General features: G+C 33.8%; 1 long non-coding RNA gene and 1 pseudogene across 1 annotated transcript; both read left to right on the top strand.

The window, feature by feature from the left end:
* The first annotated feature begins 1967 nt into the window (after positions 1 to 1967).
* On the top strand, positions 1968 to 4565 carry LOC124444555 (annotated as a pseudogene).
* A 25-nt stretch (positions 4566 to 4590) lies between these two features.
* Positions 4591 to 6000, top strand: LOC124444672. Its single transcript, XR_006947994.1, has 2 exons — positions 4591 to 5721; positions 5784 to 6000. It is a non-coding gene; the product is annotated as an uncharacterized LOC124444672 (long non-coding RNA).

Here is a 6000-nt window from a genome sequence, read left to right on the forward strand (position 1 = left end):
ATTATAATGGATTGGAAAGTTGGATTTATGCAAACAGTTTTAAAGTACTACTTAGCGTTTCTGTAAATGAAGTATTTATTGTTATAGTAAACAGGTTACTACTTCAAAACCAAGATAAAAGTAGTGTGTTGAACAATGTGCTAAGATTTGTTTCTACGTTGAAATTTTTGTTCAACAGTAGCTTATGATTATATCATTAATATGCATGAAAAATTAAACATATTATTGTCTCATCTCATTAAATCCATACTTGGTATGATTCCAGGTGATCCACAAATTCACATCGGATGCATTTGTTACAATGAAGTTGAATGTAGAAGAAGCAAAAATAGATGGCAAAGACATTCTTTGTGTCTTATGAAGAATTAGTAGAAATCAATAAAAAGAATTCTTCAAACAAATTGTAAACAAATTTAAATTTGCTCATGGTCAAGCAACCTAGTCAAAGAAGGAAAGTCTGTCTTCAACATGTGACCTTTCCAATTATTTAGTTTCTTTGTACAAAATACTATTTTCGAGAAACTTGATTTGTAAGTCTTTCATTAATATTTTTTTACCAAGAGATAAAAGGAACTAATTCAAAGGCTTGATGTAAAATACAAAGATTTAACAAGTTGTTTATCATTTAATTCCCAAATGTTAGTTTGTACATATAAATAATTAGTATTGGTAGCTGTAAGTTGTTTAAGCAAAACAGAAGAGTAGTAGTGCTCGAAGGGTTAGCATTTTGAAAATTATATCTTGTTCATGACATATATTACACAATTCCAAAAACTTTAATGCACAATAATATCTATAGAACTTGATAAATTTCTTCACCTACACTGTCAAATAACTATTTTGCCTTCATGCAGCAATAGACAGTGTTTTTCAGAGAAACCAATGCACTTTAGTTTCCAAGTTTGTAATTTCAATGGAAAATTAATGTAGTTCTGTTCAGTAAAGATCCAAGATTCTGCCAAGCTGTTTACAAAATACAAATTACCAAGCAACAGTGTCATGGTGTTTTGAATTTTTCTTTTGTAGCTCTTCTAGTTCAACATACTTTCTTTATGAGTTTTCAGTAGATTTATCAGGTAATGACAATACACTTATGATACTTACCATGGTAAATTTTAGTTGACTTATGTCGTAGGACTGAAGCAAACATTTTCTCGCTTCCTTAGGAGCATTTTTACACAGATTTATCCATTTGAAGCAAGAAAATAGGTGCACCAAACTGTTTACAAACAGTCAAACACACAAAAGCATGAAATAATGTATAAGTTTGACGAGATTGACAGGTCTAGTAAAGAATGCCGTTTGATTTTCACTTTAAAAGGCTAAAATGTCATAAAATAACTTAAATGTTACATCCAAATATGCGTTTCTCTACCGTCGATCTTCTTTATTTTGATGTGTGTCTGTACTGTGTTTTTCACGCAATGCTGAAGCATTATTTTCACATGATATGCTGTCGGTATCGTAATTGTTTTTTCTCACTTGTTTTCGTTCATACAAACAGTATTAGAAATCAGGAGGGAGTGAATATTGAAAAAAATTTTTAAAGTGGAAGTTTTGACCACCAAAATCCGCCATTACCGCCATGTTTTTGACCATGGGGTCCAGGCCCCTTTGCCCCTCCAGGTTTTATAGAGCTCAATGGTCGAAATCCGTCAAACCAATCACAATAAAACAAAAATTCAAATGAACCAATTGTAAGATAGCAATGAAGTATTTGCCGGTTGCCAGTCTCCCTTAAATTTGCGCAAATTTGCTCATTATACTGAACTACCATTTTGCTTGCACCAAGTCAAATGGAAGAGAAATGGAGTGCTAACAATGACCATTAAGTCGAGTACGTATATTTCCGATCGTATTGAAGTCACATTTTAACAGATGGAAAAATAATGCTACAAGTTAATGTTTCCTTGACACTTGTAAGAGTTTAAAGAATCCTTTACGTGGAGAACTGTGTCTTTACATGATCGCCGATATTGCTTTTGCTCAAAAGTCTTGGTAGTGTTTATGCCGATGAACTAAAATGGCGGGATAGCTGGTCATTTATCGTCACAAAACGTGGCCATCAATACTCAGAGAAACATCATCACGCAGCAGACATATCGAACTGGGGTGAGCCTGTCACTGCTCGTGCTACAGTTCCTCTTGTTCCTGCTAAACAATCTCAATGTGCTTGGGATGACAGTGAAGAATCAAAGCAAAGAAGAATGTTTTGTGATAAGTTTGAAGGCTATGGAAGTGTATGCAGTTGTAAGTATCTTTTCGTTACATCCATGTAGGATTAGATTTCTTATTTAATTGAACGTACAGCGATGTGTTCAGTAATTTTGCCATTCACATTGTGCATTAAAACTTCGAGAAAATATTCTGAGAATACTCCATGGAAAAAATTGTAGAAATAAGGATATCACTGTTATTGCAGCTAATGTTAGAACGATATGAAGAACTGACAGAATATGTTCTTAAATGTTGTAGGTAATAATCCTGCTCCAATTGAAATTAAAACAACACCGTTGAAGTTAGAAAAGTTCAAGACATTCCTGTTGCTGTGATTGCTAGTAACAGGCCACATTATCTTTATCGTGGCTTACGGTCAATGTTGTCAGCTCATGGAGCAAAGAAGGAGTTATTTACTGTATTTATTGATGGATTCTTTGAAGAACCAGCTGCTGTGGCAAGGCTATATGATGTAAAAGTCGTACAGCATATTCCTATTAGCAGTAAGAACGCTAGAATATCACAGGTTGGTAAGGCTTTTTCTTTGAGAGTGTTTACACGATGTAATCAAAATTTTTTCGTTCCTTTTATTACTTTTTAAATGTATTTTCTCTTCCTCCCAGCATTACAAGCGAACATTGACAGAGACGTTTAATGCTTATCCCAATGCTCGGTATATGATTAATGATTATTTTGGAAGAAGATTTAGACATATCTGTGGACATATTTAGTTATTTTAATCAATTTTGGCCTTTAATGGATACAGATGAAAGTCTGTACTGTATATCGCGTGGAATGATCAGGTTTGTTATAAACAAAAGCTAACAACATTCTTTTCATCTTTTTAGTCTTTTACTCTATTGTTGGCTTGTGTTTGCTACACAACAAAATTTTAATTCGTTTTCAACTTTATTAACGTGGTTTTGAACGTCTCTGTTTCTTTTTGCTTTTTTGTCGAGTCCAGTTTATCTCTGACGAGAGTGCAGAATGTAAATTAAATAAATCTCAAATATTTTTCACATTATAATGGAAAATGGAAATCTCCGTACAAGAATCTGTTATCTTATTGTAGTTTTCATTGGTTACATTATGTTTGTCTTTATTGAGCTTCCTTCCTTGCACATCACAAAGTGAAATTTAGGAAATTTACCTTAGAAATGGTACATCCATTGAAAAACTAATTTATGTGATTAATGATTTAATTGCAAAAACAAGTATTTCTATTTTTAGGGTTATGATCACACGTGTAATGATCCTGCAATGTTATATCGTGTAGAAACAATGCCTGGTTTAGGCTGGTGAGAATTTTATTACTACAAATGATTTTGTTTACGCTATGACATCACGCAACAGTGACGTCATGCTACAATGACATCACACTACAAGCACATCACGCTGCAATGACATCACGCTACAATGACCTCACGCTGCAATGACATCACGCCACAATGACATCACGCAGCACTATAAATGTATAGATAGTATAAACTTCATTCTATCTATTATTTCTCTTTACATTAACAGGTTGCTCAAACGACGACTTTATAAAGAAGAACTTGAGCCAAAATGGCCAACCCCTGATCTCTTTTGGGATTGGGATATGTGGATGAGGATGGACAGCAACAAAAAGGGACGTGAATGTATCATTCCGGATATCTCAAGAACCTACCATTTTGGCGCCAAGGCCTGAATATGAATGTATTTTTTCAAGAATCCTATTTCAAAAAACATACGTTGAATACTGAACCTAACGTTAAGTTTAATGTTGGATTGTTGAAAAAAGAAAATTATGAGAAGGAGATTGAACGGCTTGTAGGGTATGTCTTGCAGGATTTTATAAAATATTGACAACAATATTTTTCTTTTCACAGGACAATGAAGGAGATTTCTACTTAGTGATTCAGTGATCTAATTATCATCATAGTGCGTATATTTATGTCATTTGATTGTTAGAGATGTCTATCTACTGTTTTTTACAGGTTGGCAGAGCCGTTGGATCACAGTAAAAATCCTTGCAAGAACGAGAAAGACTTTGTTCCAGAAACATCTGATAAAACATATATATTTTATATTGAAATGAAACATGCTAACGACTGGACAACATGGAATAATATAGCGAGATGTTTACGAATCTGGGACTTAGATGCTCGAGGATTTCATAAAAGCATGTGGAGATTATGGTTAAAGGGTAATCACGTGTTAATTGTTGGATCACCGGCTTCACCTTACGCCAAACATAAACCAATTAACGTAAAACCTATTTTCATTCCTAAAAAATCGGAGACTGCGTGATCATCTTTGATTAGAGATATCATTCGTTTATCATGCGGCATTTAAGCTAAATGAATGTGGAAAATCTTGAAGTTTAAAAACTTTAATGTAAATGTGATTGGATAAATTTTCATCATGGTTTGATCAAGGAAATGAACTCGTTGAACAAGGAATATAAGAGGAAAAAGATAACTTTCAATTTGTTCAGTTTTACTGTTAATAATGTAATTTTAAGGATTACAACCACGGAAAAGAAACAATCGCGCTTTTCCCACAAAACATTTACCGCATTTGAAAGTCCTGCTATCGTTACATCGCTAAAGATAATTATTTGAAAACGAACTTACCTCTCATTCTTTCCCTTTGTCCCATCCTATTAGGATTGCTAAAATGAATCACTTGCTACCATTTAGTTCTGTCAATAAAATTCTCTCGTTAAATTATTACATTACATTTTACAATGGCAAGTCATATTATTGCAATAAGCAGGGCTCCAATGTTCATAATAAGTATTGAGCACGACAAAAGCTTTTCTATAACATGTGGGTGATTCCCACGTGAATAAATTACAAGCTTTTGATATGCCTTCTAATTTATTTGTTGACGTAACAAGTTGAATAAAGGTGGTCAGGTGGGAGAAAAATGATAACTCTCCTAGCTATGGTGCATTGAATTGCGGTTTTGGGTGAGATAATTTTTTGTTCATACTAGATAAAATTTACCACAACACGACATGCTCTGTCTGCCGTCATAACCTTACAATCATTGATTTCGCAAACTCTTCATTGAGGAAACAAAAGAAATATTCTTTTGTTTTCTCCAAACCTCTGGGGAAAAGGCTTTGCTTTCTTTTACTAACCAATGTCGTTAGTTAACTTATAACCAGGCTTAATTCCTTTTGTCTTTGCCCTGCATATATTTTCATGCAATCAATGAATTTAATCCCTTTTTATCATGGTTTGAACAAAATTGACGAATGAATTAATAATTAATTCATGTGATATATGAAAGTTATCAGAAGAAAAAGTAGGGTCTTTCACTTCGATAACCCTATTTGACCGAGCTGTTCGTCTGGGAAAGGTGAAAGTCTGTTGAAAGTCGAAGACAGCCTTCAAGAAATGCGACTACTTGTTGGAAAGGACGAGCAACTGAAGACATGACACGGTTGAGATATTTTAGCCATGTTTGAAAGCGGCAGGTTAAATACAGAAAAATCGTCGATGACATAAAGATGTAAGTTTGAGATCGATGAATTAAAATGTATAACCCAATTGTGATGTGAATTCTCGTTACAGCATATTCAAAGCATCGTTATGAGTCCTATTTGTTCGAAGGAATGATCGATTTCTTTGGTTTCTTAGTATTTCTATGTTTCGATCTTGGAGCACAAAAATGCCGTCAAGTTTCAGTTACATATTGAAGTGAGAACACGAACGAAACTGCCAAAAGTTTCCCACTATTCTTGACATCAATTATTGGACCTCTTCAATACATGTCCAGAAAATATTTTCA

Source organism: Xenia sp. Carnegie-2017, unplaced genomic scaffold (genome assembly GCF_021976095.1).
Source record: "Xenia sp. Carnegie-2017 unplaced genomic scaffold, XeniaSp_v1 HiC_scaffold_21, whole genome shotgun sequence".
NCBI classification, from domain to species: domain Eukaryota; kingdom Metazoa; phylum Cnidaria; class Anthozoa; order Malacalcyonacea; family Xeniidae; genus Xenia; species Xenia sp. Carnegie-2017.